This window comes from Sus scrofa, chromosome 10 (assembly GCF_054392235.1).
Source record: "Sus scrofa isolate SSC_HxYL_T2T_F1_AM1 chromosome 10, Sscrofa_HxYL_maternal_Yorkshire_Landrace_v2.0, whole genome shotgun sequence".
Classification (NCBI taxonomy): domain Eukaryota; kingdom Metazoa; phylum Chordata; class Mammalia; order Artiodactyla; family Suidae; genus Sus; species Sus scrofa.
Window position 1 is genome coordinate 65,418,255 of NC_139392.1, and position 15,610 is coordinate 65,433,864.

General features: G+C 38.3%; 1 protein-coding gene, 1 long non-coding RNA gene and 1 pseudogene across 3 annotated transcripts in view; 2 read left to right on the forward strand and 1 right to left on the reverse strand.

Moving 5' to 3' along the window:
* MOB3B (MOB kinase activator 3B) overlaps positions 1 to 15,610 on the forward strand; it is a 333,368-nt gene that overhangs the window by 286,219 nt on the left and 31,539 nt on the right. The gene's annotated exons all lie outside the window — the stretch shown is intronic.
* LOC146399471 (uncharacterized) overlaps positions 1 to 15,610 on the forward strand; it is a 69,642-nt gene that overhangs the window by 26,007 nt on the left and 28,025 nt on the right. The gene's annotated exons all lie outside the window — the stretch shown is intronic.
* LOC110255601 (phosphatidylinositol N-acetylglucosaminyltransferase subunit Y-like) lies at positions 6,395 to 7,431 on the reverse strand (annotated as a pseudogene).

The window sequence follows — 15,610 nt, forward strand, 5'->3', positions numbered from 1 at the left end:
GATGCTGCCCAGGAAACAGCCGTCTGCATGATTTTAATGTAGATTTCATCTGCTTGCTGGGGAGATGCAGCTTGGAATCATCTTGATGTTTGACTCTGAATTTATTTAATCTATTTCACAGAATATAAAGACAAGAAACCTGCCTTTCTTTCACTCCTTCTTTTTGCTTGATTTCACTCTTTTTTTTCCCCCTCTTTGGAGGAGCAGTTCCTCTAACAAGTTAATGTTGAAAGTATGCCACTGAAATGATATGAATATAGTTTACTAGAAGAGTGATGGTGGTTCAGTCAAGTTGAAAGGAGCCTGGGAGTTCTCTTCTGGCTCAGGGAGTTAAGAACCCGACTGGTATCCATGAGTTCGATCCCTGGCCTCACTCAATGGATTAAAGATCCCGTGTTGCCGTGAGCTGTGGTATAGGTTGCAAATGAGGCTTGGATCTGGTGTTGCTCTAGCTGTGGTGTAGGCTGGTGGCTACTGCTCTGATTTGACCCCTAGCCTGGGTACTTCCATATGCCAAAAGTGTGGCCCTTAAAAAACCAAAAAAAAAAAAAAAAAAAGAAGAAGCCTGAACACTTCCATTTGCATAAAGCACAGTGTATGGTGCTATTTGTAAAAATAAGTTGTATAGTACTTAAATTACATGTAAATGGTGTTGTTTTGAACTGTTTATGTCAGTAAAGTAAATCTAATGACACAAACATAGTAACACCTTACTGCTTTTATAACCAGCTTATGATATTTATCGTTTGTGGAACACAGCTTGTGTCATCTGCAGTTCAACAGTAATTTTCAATCACAATCTCAAAATAGTAAACATTAAAAGAAATCAGCATGTACTACATTGTATTGCATACCCATGGGCAATAGCTCGCTGTTAATGATCACAACTGCCAACTTGTCTCTATTATAGTAATCTTTCTCTTCATAAATTTAAATGGAGAGTATAAAATAAACTCTAAGATCATGCTAAGTCATGTGCGTCAGTATTTCACACACTCTTACCATCTCTGAAATTTAAAAAAAAAATTTTTGGCCATGTATTCCATTATTAGGATATCTGTGTCACTAGTGGAAGGAATACCAAGAAGGCTGGTGCTAGGGCTTTTTACTTTATTCTTTTCCTGTCACTGAGTACAAAACCTAGCTCTTTAAAATCAGTTCCTAGAATGTTATCTGAAAGGATCAGTCTTAAGCCAAATGCATGTCTCTGTAGAAAGAATTATAGTTTGATTTGCCTCTCAGAGTATTTAAAATGGTGCATTCTTGGATCACTGGTATGTTGTCTTTGGAAAGTGACAAAAATTCCTGGTGATGGCCAGTGTAGATTCTGTCTTAAACATCTGTCAGTCATTCTTTGAACAGATATGCCTTAGATGTCATCATGTCACTTTTGTGCCAGATACCATGCTAATTATTGAACAAGGGAGAGAGGGAGGAAGGAGGGAAGGACGGACGGACCGACCAAAAGGCTGAGATAAGTTAGAGCTGGTAATTGAGACCATAAAATTTGAAGTCAGGCTGTCCTGGATTGGAATCCAAACTGCCTCTCTTAAAATTATATGAATATTTATTTGGAGTGGATAAGCAATGAGCTCCTGCTCTATTGCACAGGGAACTATATCCAGTCACTTGTGCCAGAACATGATGGAAGATGATGTGAGAAAAAGAAAAAAAAATATATATATATATGACTAGGTCACGTTGCTGTACAGTAGAAATTGACAGAACATTGTAAACCAACTATAATGGAAAAATAAAAATCATAAAATTTTAAAAATTATATATGAATTTAAACAAATTACCTAATCTATGGATAAGCCTAGTGTCCTCAAGTGTAAAACAGGAGTAATTTTATTATCTATGTTATTGAGAGAATTAGATGAGAAGATTATAATTATTCTCATGAATATTATTAGTGACACTGCGGTGCAGTCCCTGCTCTCCAAGTACTCAGAGTGTAGTGACTGAAGTATGGTGGACGAGCAAACAGGTAATTATGTGCAATACGACTGCCATGGAGCACATGTGCCCAGGGCGCTGGGAGAACATAGGGGGCTTCTTTGGGAATCTGGTCTGGTTGGTTTAGAACTGTCTGGAAGGGTGGGGACAAAGGAGGCCCAAGAACTCTTTGTGAATTGCCTGGTTGCATCGAGAATTGTGTTCTGCTTTCTCTAATTTCTAGGATCGTCTAAATCTAGACACAGAAACTGAGTGTTGATTATTAGTATGCTATTAGTCTGTTTCAATAGCAATCATTTCAGACTCTGCTTTGTGCAAGGCACAAAATTAAATCTTAGGGAATCTAGAGATGAATGAAATGTCTGCTTTCAAGTTGCATGTAGCCATTATCTGTTAGAGTGCTCTGAGACCCTTTATGACACTCAAAGGAAATCCATTGGGATTGTTTACTTATGACTAAATATTCTGCAAGATATTGCTGGATCTCATGGTATAATTCTATTCTTAGTTTTCTGAGGAACCTCCATACTGTTTTTCATGGCAGTTGCACTAACATTCCTATCAACTGTGTAGGAGAGTTGCCTTTTCTCTATACCTTCTCCAGTATTTGTTATTTGTAGACTTCTTAGTGATGGCCATTCTGACTGGTGTGAAGTAGGACCTCATTAGAGTCTTGATTTGCATTTTGCTGATAATTAGTGATGTTGAGCATCTTTTCATGTGCCTGTTGGCCATCTGTATGTCTTCTTTGGAGAAATGTCTATTTAGGTCTTCTGCCTATTTTTCTGTTGTTGTTGTTGAGTTGCATGAGTTGTTTGTGTGTTTTGGAGATTACGCCCTTGTCAATTGCATTGCTTTTGGTTTAGGTTTTTGGTTTTTCGGTGGTATTTTTTTTTTTTTTTTTTTTTTTTTTGCTCTTTTAGGGCCTCACTCTCAGCATATGGAGGTTCCCAGGCTAGGGGTCGAACGGAAGCTACAGCCGCCGGCCTACACCACAGCCACAGCAACATGAGATATGAGCCATATCTGCAACCTACACCACAGCTCATGGCAACCCCGGATCCTTAAGCCACTGAGCGAGTCCAGGGATCAAACCCACAACTTCGTGGTTCCTAGTCAGATTTGTTTCCGCTGTGCCAGGACAGGAACTCCCTCAACTACATTGTTTGCAACTATTTTCTCCTATTCCGTAAGTTGTCTTTTTTTGGTTGCTTTTTTTTTTTTTTAAATGGTTTCCTTTGCTACACAGAAGCTTGTAAAGTCGATAAGGTCTCATTTGTTTATTTTGGTTTTCTTTCTCTGTTATACACACGTACATACATCCATATGTCATTTAAGGTCATTTGAATGTTTGAACTTTTAAAGTGTTTCTTTATTGATTTTCTGACCTATCCCTTGATATAAGTGGAGTTTTAAAGTTCCTCATTTTTATTGTGTTACTGTCAGTTTCCCCCTTTACTTCAGTTAATATTTGCTTTATGTATTTAGGTGCTCCTGTATTGGATACATATATACTTACAGTTGTTATATCTACTTCTTGGATTCATCCCTTGATCATTATGTAGTGTCCCTCTTTATCTCTTTTAACAGTCTTTACAGTCTATGTAAAGTCTGATGGAATAGGTATCGCTATCCTGGCTTTCTTTTGTCTGTCTTTTTTTTTTTAGCCATTTCTTGGGCCGCTCCCGCGGCATATGGAGGTTCCCAGGCTAAGGGTCAAATCGGAGCTGTAGCCGCTGGCCTACACCACAGCCACAGCAACGTGGGATCCGAGCCGCGTCTGCAACCTACACCACAGCTCACGGCAACGCCGGATCGTTAACCCACTGAGCAAGGCCAGGGACCGAACCCACCACCTCATGGTTCCTAGCCGGATTCGTTAACCACTGCGCCACGACGGGAACTCCCTGGCTTTCTTTTGATTTCTATTGTGTGGAATACCTTTTTCTGTCCCTTCACTTTTAGTCAGTATGTGTCTTTAGATCTGAAGTATGTCTCTTATAAGCAGCATATCTGCAGGTATTGTTTTTGTTTCATTGACCACTCTATATCTTTGGAGCATTTAGTCTATTTTTAAAGTAATTATCAATATATAAATTTTTTGGTTGTTATGTAAATCTTTTTTGGTGGGTTTTTTTTTTTTTTTTTGGTTTTTTGGTTTTTGGGGCTGTGCCCAAGGCATATGGAGGTTCCCAGGCTAGGGGTCCAATTGGAGCTACAGCTGGCTGGCTTATACCAGAGCCAAAGCAACGCCAGATCCAAGCCATATGTGCAACCTACACCACAGCTCATGGCAATGCCAGATCCTTAACCCACTGAGTGAGGCCAGGAATCGAACCTGCAACCTCATGGTTCCTAGTCAGATTTGTTTCTGCTGCGCCACGACGGGAACTCCTGTTTTGTAGATCTTTTTTGTCCCTTTTCATTTTTGTTCTGTTATTTGATGGCTCTTTAGTATTATATTTGGATTCCTTTTACTTTTTTTGTGTGTCTATTATAAATTTTTGTTTTGTGGTTATCATCAGGCTCAACTACTACCACGTGTGTGATTATTTTATGTTGTTAAACTCTTAATTTCACATGTGTTTTCACAATCTGGCATTTGTACTAGCCTCTTCTCATGATTACTGTCTTGATACCATATTTTACATCTAATTGTTTTGTGTATTCCCTTAACTGCTTATTGTCAGAATAGATGATTTTTACTATATTTGTCTTTTAACTTTCCTACTAGATTTGTATGTGGATGATTTTCTACCTTTCCTATATGTTTGGCACAGATTTAGCTCTGTGCCTTGCACATAGCAGAGTCTGAAATGACTGCTGATGAAATGGACTAGCCTACCAATAATCAATAGTTTTTGTGTCTAGGTTTAGAGGATCCTAGAAGTTTGAAAGAGCTGAACAGAATGCTTAAAAAGCTGGGAGTGAGCTTTTTTCCTTTAATAATTTTCACATTTCTAGTTGTGGCTTTTTTTTTTTTTTGCTTGGAGAATTTCCTTTAGCATTACTTATAAAGGTGGTTTGCTGGTTCTGAACTCTTTCAGCTTCTGTTTGTCTGTGAACAATCCCAGCAGTGGTGCCTATAAGCTCTTTGGTCTGGGTAGGGCTGGGAACTGGGGCTATAAGCTAGAAGAAGGATTCCAAAGTGGCATGTGCCAGCACCAGTGTCCATGTGGTAGAAGGAGCTCCCCGCAATGGCTGCTGTCACTGTCTATGTCCCCAAGGTGAGCTGCAATTGTCTCTTGCCTCTTCAGAAGACTCTTCAAGAATAGCAAGTAGGTCTGACCCAGGCTCCTATTGTATTACTCCTCCTGCCTTGGATCCCAGAGCATTTGAAAATTTTTGTGTGTGCCCATTAAAGAGTGACATCTCTATTTCCCCCAACCCTCTGGGACTCCTAAAATTAAGCAACCACTGGCCTTCAAAGATAAATTCTCTGGGGGCTCATTTTCTCAGTGTAGGACCACCCAGACTGGGGAGCCAACATAGGGCTTGGGGCTTTCTCCCTCTCCTTTCAAAGAACCTCTGAAGTTATAATTATTCTCCCATTTGGGGGCTGCCAACCTGGGGGTGAGTTCCTTGACCGTATTACAACCCCATTGCTACCACATATCTCGTCAGTCTTTCTTTATATCTTTAGTTGTCGAAGGTCTTTTCTGGTAGGTTCCAGGTCCTTTTCACTGATGGTCATTCTTTGAATAGTTGTGCTTTTGGTGTGCCTGTGAGAGGAGATGGGCTCGGGGTATTCCCACTCTCTAGCTTATCCCAGCTTTCCAGTGTGTCATATTTTGGTTTGGTGGTGGTCTCTTTTTTTTTTGCAGAGATTTAATCTTTGAACTTTAAATTTTTCTCTGTAATTATCTAACATATATCTCATTGTTTGGCATCACTGTTCTGACATGTTATATAGTGATTTTTTTAAAATTTCAAATTAATTTTTAGTTATGAATGGGATAAGAAATAAAGTCATCAGGAGTTTCTGTTGTGGCTCAGAGGGTTAAAAACCCAACTAGCATCCATAAGGATACAGGTTTGATCCTTGGCCTCACTTGTGGGTTAAGGATCCAATGTTGCCACAAGCTCTGGTGTAGGTCACAGATGTGGTTCAAGTCCAGGATTGCCCTGGCTGTGGTGTGGGCTAGCAGCTGCACCTCTTTGACCCCTAGCCCAGGACTTTCTATATACCACAGGTGTGGCCCTGGGGAAAAAAAAAAAAGAAAGTCATCAGATGATGGTTGGGGCCATTAATTTCTAACAAGACACTTTGTGGAAATAAATATTTCTTCTGATACACCACATATACATCAGAACCTTCAAAAAACAAGGGCAGAACCAAAGTACAATATAGAAGCCTCTGCAGCTTAAGCCTCCCATAGTCTAAACCTCTGAAGCCAAGCAAAGCATCTTTCCTGCCAATTAAGTGGGTTTCCAGTATTTCTATGTAGTTGAGCTTTCAGAGACAGACACTCAAGCATATCATTAGTATATACCATCTTGGCTCTGACTGCATTAATTATGCCTGAAAAGTGTAATATCCAAGTCCAAAGGTGAAAGAACACATTAATGAGTATGGTGTTTGGCAAGAGCAGACTGTAAAAGCACAGGCTAATTGCACTAGTGCGGGCAGACTAAAAGCACAGGCTGATTGCACTAGTACAACCCCATGGGAAGTTTACTTCTGCAGAAGCGGCGTGTAACAGTCCTGCCAAAGAGACCACTGGAATAAAGGACAGTGAATGTAGGAAAAGACAGAAAGATTCTTCTCCCCCACTTATCACCTGCCACTCTTTTTTAAAAGGTAGATGGTATTTAGAAAATTTAGTTGTGTGTGTCATTTTTAAATATGATCTCATGCTGCCTTTTTTTTTTTTTTTTTTTTTTTTTTTTTTTTTTTTTTTGCTTTTTAGGGCCACACCCAAGGCATGTGGAAGTTCCTAGGCTAGGGGTCACATTGGAGCTATAGCTGCTGGCCTACACCACAGCCACAGCAATGGCAGGATCTGAGCTACATCTGCAACCTTACACCACAGCTCATGGCAATGCTGGATCCTTGACCCAATGAGCAAGGCCAGGGATCAAACCGCATCCTCATGGATACTAGTCAGGTTCATTTCTGCTGCACCACAGCAGGAACTTCTCTTCTTCCTTCTTATTTGGGGGGGATGATGTGTCATTCTAGCTGCCTGTGGTTTTATATTAGGAATCCCATCAATAGATGGATAGGCTATTCTTGACTCTTCATTGATGGATTCATTTGTTGATGCTTTACATTTGAGCAGCTTCTTGGAAAGTGGGCACACCAAGAACTCCAGCACTGCCACGTGGCGCAGGGCAATTTCCTCTTCTCACTCTCGTCTGTGGACGTAGCAAGCCCAACATGTGCAGGTACCTCTGGGTGAGGCCATGGAAGGCAGTGCATGTGTCTCCCCACAGTGCTGAGGCAAGCCAGCTGCACATTCTGTTCAGCATGGTCTGTAAGCACGAGACTGCAACCACTCCACCACCCTAGCCCATTCTGAGACATCTGGCTTAGAGTGTTTTTTTTTTTTTAACTGAAGTAAAGTCAACATATAAAATCATATTGTTTTCAAGAATAAAACACAATAATTCAACATTTGTATACATTGCAAAATGATCACCATAACTAGTCTTGTTACCACCTGTCATCATATAAAGTTACGGAATTAACTTTTTTTATTGAGAACTGAAGATTTACTTTCTTAGCTATTTCCAAATTGGCAATACAATAGTTTTGACTAAGTCACCATGCTGTATGTTATATGTACATTATTTTGTAACTGGAAATTTGTAGCTCTTGACTCCCAACCCCCTACCACCCCTCCCCTCTGGCAATCATCAATCTATTCTATGTAATCTATGAGTTTTTTTGTTTTGTTTTGTGGTTTAGGGTCCATATTAGTGAAATCATACCATATTTGTCTTTCTCTGGGCTTCATTTAAACTGTTAGCCCCAAGATATATCCATGTCACAAATGGCAATATATCACTCTTTATGGCTGAATAGTATTCTATTATATGTATGTATATGTGTGTTAACGTGCATATTCTCATACACACGCGTATAAAATCTTGTGAGGTGTGTGTATTTATATCACCTCTTTATCAATTCATCTATCAGTGGTGCTTAGGTTGTTTTCATGTCTTGGCTATTGTAAATAATGCTGCAATGAACATAGGGGTACATATATATTTTCCAACTAGTCTTTTCTCTTTTCTCCCCCAGATAAATACCCAAAGCAAAATATCTTTTGAGGAATTTCCATACTGTTTTTCCATAGTGACTGCACCAGTTTACATTCCCACCAAGAGTGCATAGAGAGTTCCCTTTTATTCTCTGGTTGACATTTGTTATTGTCCCTTTGATACTAGCCATTCTGACAGGTGTGAGGTGATAGCTCTTTGTGGTTTTGATTTGCGTTTCCCGAATTGTTAGTAATGTCGACCATCTTTTCATGTGCCTGTTGGACACCTCTATGGCCATCTATTTTGGGAAAAAAATATTTAATTATTCTGCCCAGCCCATTTTTTAGCACAATTGCTTGTTCATTTTTGTTTTTTCATTATTGAGCTATATGAGTTTTTAGTATGTTTTGCATATTAGCTCCTTATCTGTATATGATCTGCAAATATTTTTTCAGTAAGTTGCTTTTTTATTTTGTCAATGCACATTGATGTGCATAAGCTTTTTAGTTTGATGTCCTCCCACTTGCTTATTTTTGCTTTTGTTGCTTTTATCAGATTCAAAAAAACCAGGACCTATGTTAAAGAACTTACTGCATTTATGTTTTTTCTTCTGTGAAAGTTACAGTTTTATATCGTCCATTCATGAGTCTTTAATCCATTTTTATTTTTTGTGTAAGGTGTAAGAGATAGTGGTCTGATTTCATTCTTTTGCATGTTTTGCTTTTTTTTTTTTTTTTTTTTTTTTTGTCTTTTTGCCATTTCTCGGGCCGCTCTCGCGGCATATGGAGGTTCCCAGGCTAGGGGTTGAATCGGAGCTGTAGCCACCGGCCTATGCCAGAGCCACAGCAACGCGGGATCCGAGCCGCGTCTGCAACCTATACCACAGCTCACGGCAATACTGGATTGTTAACCCACTGAGCAAGGGCAGAGATCGAACCCAAAACCTCAGGGTTCCTAGTCGGATTCATTAACCACTGCGCCACGATGGGAACTCCTTGCCAACATTTATTAAAGAGATTATATTTCCCCATTGTATATTCTTGGCTTCTTTGTCATAAATTAATTGACCATACATGCTAAGGTTTATTTCTATGCTATTTTTTCCACTGATCTGTTTTTATATCAATATCATGCTATTTTTATTATAGCTTTGAGATAGAATTTGAAATCTTGAAACACATTGCCTCCAGTCTTTTTTTCTTCTTTCTCGTGATTGCTTTTGCTATTTGGATTCTTTTGTGGTTCCATGCAAATTTTAGAATTTTTTTATTCTATTTCTGTGAAATATGCTATTTAAATTTTAATAGGAATTGCACTGAACCTATATATTGCTTTGGAAAGTACGGACAGTTTAAGAATTATTTTTAATCATTACTTTTGATTGTTTAATTTTTATCCACGAGCAAAAACTATTTTAACATTTGTGTTGTCTTCAATTTCTTTTCTTAATGTCTTGTAGTTTTTACTACACGAGTCTTTAACTCCCTCAGTTATATTTATTCCTAGGCATTCTTCTCATGTAATTGTACATGGAATGATTTTCTTTCACATGTATAGAAATGCATCTGATTTTTGAATGATTCTGTATGCTTCAACTATATTGACCTCATTTATTCTACCATTTCGGGGGGGTATCACATATGAGATTGTTTTCTTAAAACAGAAAAAGTGGTTTTTTGTTTGTTTTTAGGGCCCCCCTATGGCATATGCAAGTTCCCAGGCTAGGGGTCGAAATAGAGCTGCACTGCTGGCCTACGCCACAGCCACACCAGATCTGAGCCACGTCTGCAACCTACACTGCAGCTCATGGAAACACCAGATCCTTTAACCGACTGAGTGAGGCCAGGAATCAAACCCATACCCTAATGGACACTAGTCAGGTTCTTATTCCACTGAGGCACAACAGGAACTCCTGAAAAAGGTTTAATTCCTGTCCATTTTGGATGCCTTTTTCTTCTACTTTTGTGTCAGATTGCTCTGTTTGGAGTTCAGTACCATCTTTAATAAGAGTAGTGGGTATGGGTACCTTTATCTTGTTACTGATTTAAAAGAAAAGGCTGGAGTTCCCATCATGGCTCAGTGGTTGAGGAACCCGACTAGTATCCATGAGGAAGCAGGTTTGATCGCTGGCCTTGATCAGTGAGTTAAGGATCTGGTATTGCCAGGAGCTGTGGTGTAGATCACAGACGTGATTTGGATCCCACGTTGCTATGGCTGTGGTTTAGGCTGGCAGCTACAGCTCCAAACTGACTCCTAGCCTGGGAACCTCCATATGCCGCAGGTGTGGCCCTAAAAAGATGAGAAAAAAAAAAGAAAGAAAAAGCTTTCACAAGATTACAAGGTATAAGATTAGTTGTGGGTATATATTACATGGTCTTATTGCTCTATTTTCAGTTTGTTGAGAGCTTTTGTCATAAAATGTTTATTGAATTTTTTCATTTGCTTTTTCTACTTCTATTGAAAGGATCATATATTCTTCATTCTATTCACATTGTGTATCACCCTTATTATTTTATATATAGAATATAAAATGATATTGCACCTTCCTTCCATGTGAGGGGTAAATTACACACAATCATGCTGTATAATCTTTTAAGTTTGCTGTTGAATTTGGTTAGACTTTTCCTGAGAATTGTTGCATTTATATTCATCAGGCATGTCACCCTATAAATTTATTTTCTTATAGTGTTCCTTATCTGGCTTTGGTGCCGGAGTAATGCTTTCCTCCTAAAAAAGAACTTGGGAGTGTTCCCGCCTCAATTTTTTTGGAAGAGTTTGAGACTGATTGATGTTATTTTTTTAATGTTTGGTGAAATTTCACCAGTGAAACCATTTAGTCCTTGGCTTTTCTTTGTCAAGAAGGTTGTGTTTATTGTTTGTGTCCTCCTTTATTATTGATCTGTTCAGACTTTCTCTTCATGATTGAGTCTTGGTAGGCTTCGTGCTTCTAAGAATTTATTATAATTTATCTAATTTCTTGGTGTACGAGAGTTCCCCTTGTGGCTCAGCGGTTAGCAAACCCGACTAGCATCCATGAGGACACAGGTTCGATCCCTGGCCTCACTCAGTGGTTTAAGGATTTGGTGCTGCCGTGAGCTGTGGTGTAGGTCACAGATGTGGCTCGGATCCTGAGTTGTTGTGGCTGTGGCGTAGGTTGGTGTCTACCGCTCCAATTAGACCCCTAGCCTGGGACCCTCCATGTGCCTCAGGTATGGCCCTAAAAGACAGAAAGACCAAATAGTAATGATGATAATTTGTTGGTGCATAATTGTTAATACTATTCTTCTGGTCCTTTGTATTTCTTTGATGCCTTTGATGTCTTGTCTTTCATTTTCACATTTCTTTTTTGTCTTTTTGCCTTTTCTAGGGCAGCTCCTGTGGTATATGGAGGTTCCCAGGCTAGGGATTGAATCAACAACATCAGATCCAAGCCGCATCTGCAACCTACACCACAGCTCACGGCAACGCTGGATCCTTAACCGACTGAGCAAGGCCAGGGACCGAACCTGCAACCTTATGGTTCCTAGTCGGATTCATTAACCACTGAGCCACAACAGGAACTCCATATTTTTTGACCTTTTTTCCTTGGCTAGTCTACTAAAATTTGTCAATATACTTTATTATTTAAAACATCAACTCTTAGCTTGATTTTTTTTTCTTCCCCCTCATCTCTTTTTTTTGAGCCACACCCATCGCATATGGAAGTTCCCAGGCAAGGGGTTGAATCCGAGCTAAAGCTGCCAACCTACTACAGCCCCAGCAACACCAGATCTGAGCCACACCTGCAACCTACACCACAGCTGGTGGCAATGCCTGTCCTTAACCGACGGAGCGAGACCAGGGATTGAACCCACATCCTCGAGGATCCTAGTCGGGTTCATTAACCACTGAGCCATAAAGGGAACCCCCCCCATCTCTTTTCATCATTCTATCCTCTAAACTTTGCTCTTTCCTTTCTTCTAATTTTATTGTGCTTAATTCTTGTTTTCCCTCTACTCCCTTGATGTGTACAGTTAGGTTGTTTTTTGAAAACTTTCATTTTTTAAATGTAAATCCATAAAAACAGCTTTTGATATATTCTCCAAATTATGGTATTTTTTGTATTTTATTTTTCTCAAGATACTGATTTCTCTTTTGATTCCTACTTTGATCCATTGGTTATTCAAGATTGTGCTGTTTAATTCCCATGTATTTTTAAATTTTTCAAGTTCTATATCATTGTGTTCAGAAAGCTGTAAGACGTGATTTTAAAGCTCTTTGGCCAGGGATGACATATCCTGGGGAACATTTTATGTGCCCTTGAAAAGGCTGTGTTCTGGTGTCCTTGGATGGAATGTTCTGCATATATCTGTTAGGTTTATTTTCTAAAGTGTTATGTAGGTCAGTGTTTTCTCATTAATTTTCTGTCCAGATGATCTATCCATGTTTATAAATAGCCTATTGAAGTACCTTACTATTATTGCATTGCTTTTTCTGCATGTAGTTTTGCTAATATTTACTTTAAATATTTACATACTCCAGTGTTGGGTGCATATATATTTATACTTGTAATAGTCTCTTGATAATTTTCCCTTTATTGCTATGGTAACATTGTCTCTTGTGACTGATTTTGATTGAAAATGTGTATTATCTGATATAAGTATACTTACTCCTGCTTTCTTTTGGTTGCCATTTGCATGGATATCTTTTTACCTCCTCTCACTTTAACCTATGTAAGTCCTTAAAGTTAAAGCGAGGAGTTCCCTTCGTGGCTCAGTGGTTAGCAAACCTGACTAACATCCATGAGTATGGGGGTTCAATCCCTGGCCTCGCTCAGCGGGTTAAGGATCCGGCGTTGCCGTGAGCTGTGGTGTAAGTCGCAGATGCAGCTTAGATTCTGCGCTGCTGTGGCTCTGGTATAGGCCGGTGGCTACAGTTCTGATTGGACCCCAAGCCTGGGAACCTCCATAGGTCATGGGTGCAGCCCTAAAAGACAAAAGCAAAAAAAGCTAAAGCGGATCTTTTGTAGACAGCATATTTTAGGTTTTTGTAAAAATTAATTCAACCACTTTGTCATTTAATTGGAGAATTAGACTTATAGTTACCTTTCCATTGTTTTCTGTTTGTTACTGTTATTGTAGTAATTTCTTTGTATTTTTTAAATGTGGTATGAATTCTTTATCTTTTGTGTAACCACAATAATTTTTTTCTTTGTAGTTTCCATGAAACTTACATAAAATATCTTGTATGTAAAATGTAGTTAATAATCTTTAATTTCACAAAATAATTATTTTAGGTATACTTTATATTTTTACATTTTTACTTTACATACATTTTCTATCCCCAGAAAAACTTGTGTGTATACGCATACATATATGCAAATATACATATGCATACATAATTCATATTGGTATATTTTTCTATATATATAATATTTATTATACTTAAGGAAATAGTTTGATTTTCCTTTTCTTCAAATGTGTGTTATCTATATAAGGAGTTCAGATGATTTTATTAGTATAGGCTTTTCACATGTGTTAGATTTATTATTCTTTTATGCTTTTAAAACACAGCCTCTCTTTCAATATATTTGTAACTGCTTGGAATGTGTCTATGTGAACTATGTCCTAAATGCTTATGTTACAGTCCACTATATTGTCTTACTTTTTTTCTTTTTTTGTCTTTTGTCTTTTCAGGGCTGCACTCATGGCATATGGAAGTTCCCAGGCTAGGGGTCTAATCGGAGCTACAGCTGCTAGCCTACACCAGAGCCACAGCAACACCAGATACAAGCCGCGTCTGCAAACTACACCACAGCTCATGGCAACACCGGATCCTTAACCCACTGAGCAAGGCCAGGGATCGAACCTGCAACTTCATGGTTCCTAGTCAGATTTAACCACTGTGCCATGATGGGAACTCCATTATTTTTTATTTTTATAGTTATTACCTGTAATATTCTACCAGTCTACTTTGTTTGCATCTGTCAAGTTGATCACATGCCTTTCCTAAGTTTATAGGCTGATTAGTTATATTACTATATTTCCTAACCACCAAAATATTAGAGTCCTGGTGTAGGAGTGACTTAATTTGGGGGTGAGGTTTTTATCCTGTTAGGTTTATTAAGGTATTATTCATTTTTTTCTTTAAGATTTATAGAGAGATAATCAACATTCAGCACTGTATAACTTCGTGGTTGTACATTGTAACAATTTGACTTTACATCATGGATGTTTATCCCAGTCAGTTTAGTGAACATTCATCATCATATACAGATACAAAATTAAATAGCAAAAAAATCTGTGGTAGCTCTTACTCTCTTAACAACTTTCACATATAACATAAATCAGTGTTAACTATATTTATCATGTTGTATATTAAATCCCCAGCACTTGTTTATCTTATAACTGGGAAGTTTGGAACTTTTGGCTGCCTTCATCCTCTTCCCTCTCCACCCACACCCTGCCTCTGGTAACCACAAATGTATTTTCCTCTGAGTTTGTGAGCTATAATTGACCTACAACACCAGTAGTTCCAGTTGCCCAACACAGTGATTTGATATTTCTGTAGATTTCAAAATGATCAACATAAAAGTTTTATGATATGTCACCATATGAAGATACTATAGTTATTTATTGTATTTCCCAAGTTGTACATCTCATACCCAAGACTGATTTATTTTGCATCTGGAAGTTGGTACCTCCTGATCTCCCTCACCTATTTCCTTTCTTCTCTCACTCCCCTCTGGCAACCACCTATTTTTTTTCCCTCTGTATTTACAAATCTATTTCTGTTTTGTTATATGTTCATGTGTCTTGTTTTTAGATTACACAAAAAATTGAAATCACATAGTATTTGTCTTTCTCATTTTGACTTATTGGAATTAGTACCCTCTAGGTCTATTCGTGTTGTCTCAAATGGCAAGATTTCATTCTTTTCTACGGCTGAGTAATACCCCATCGTGTGTGTGTGTGTGTGTGTGTGTGTGTGTGTACGTACGCACCACTTCTTTATCCATTAATTGATTGATGTGCATTGGGGTTGCATCTATATCTTGGCTATTGTAAATAATGCTGCAGTGAATGTAGGGGTGCATATATGTTTTATAATTAGTATTTTTACTTCTTTTCAGATAAACAACCAGAATTAGAATTGCTGAAACATATTGTAGATCTATTTTTGAGAAATAGCCATACTTTTTTCCATAGTGGCTGTACCAGTTTACTTCCCACAAACAATGCAGTGTTTACATTTTCTCATTATTGTAAACATTTGTTGTATTTTTGTTAATTGAATATTGTGACAGTGAGATATCTCATTGTGATTTTGATTTGCATTTCCCTGATGATTAGTGATGTTGAGCATCTTTTTATGTGCTTGTTGATCATTTCTACGTATTTATAAAATTGTCTATCCAGATCCTCTGCCCATTTTTTTAAACTGGGTGCTTTTTTCTCTTTAATGT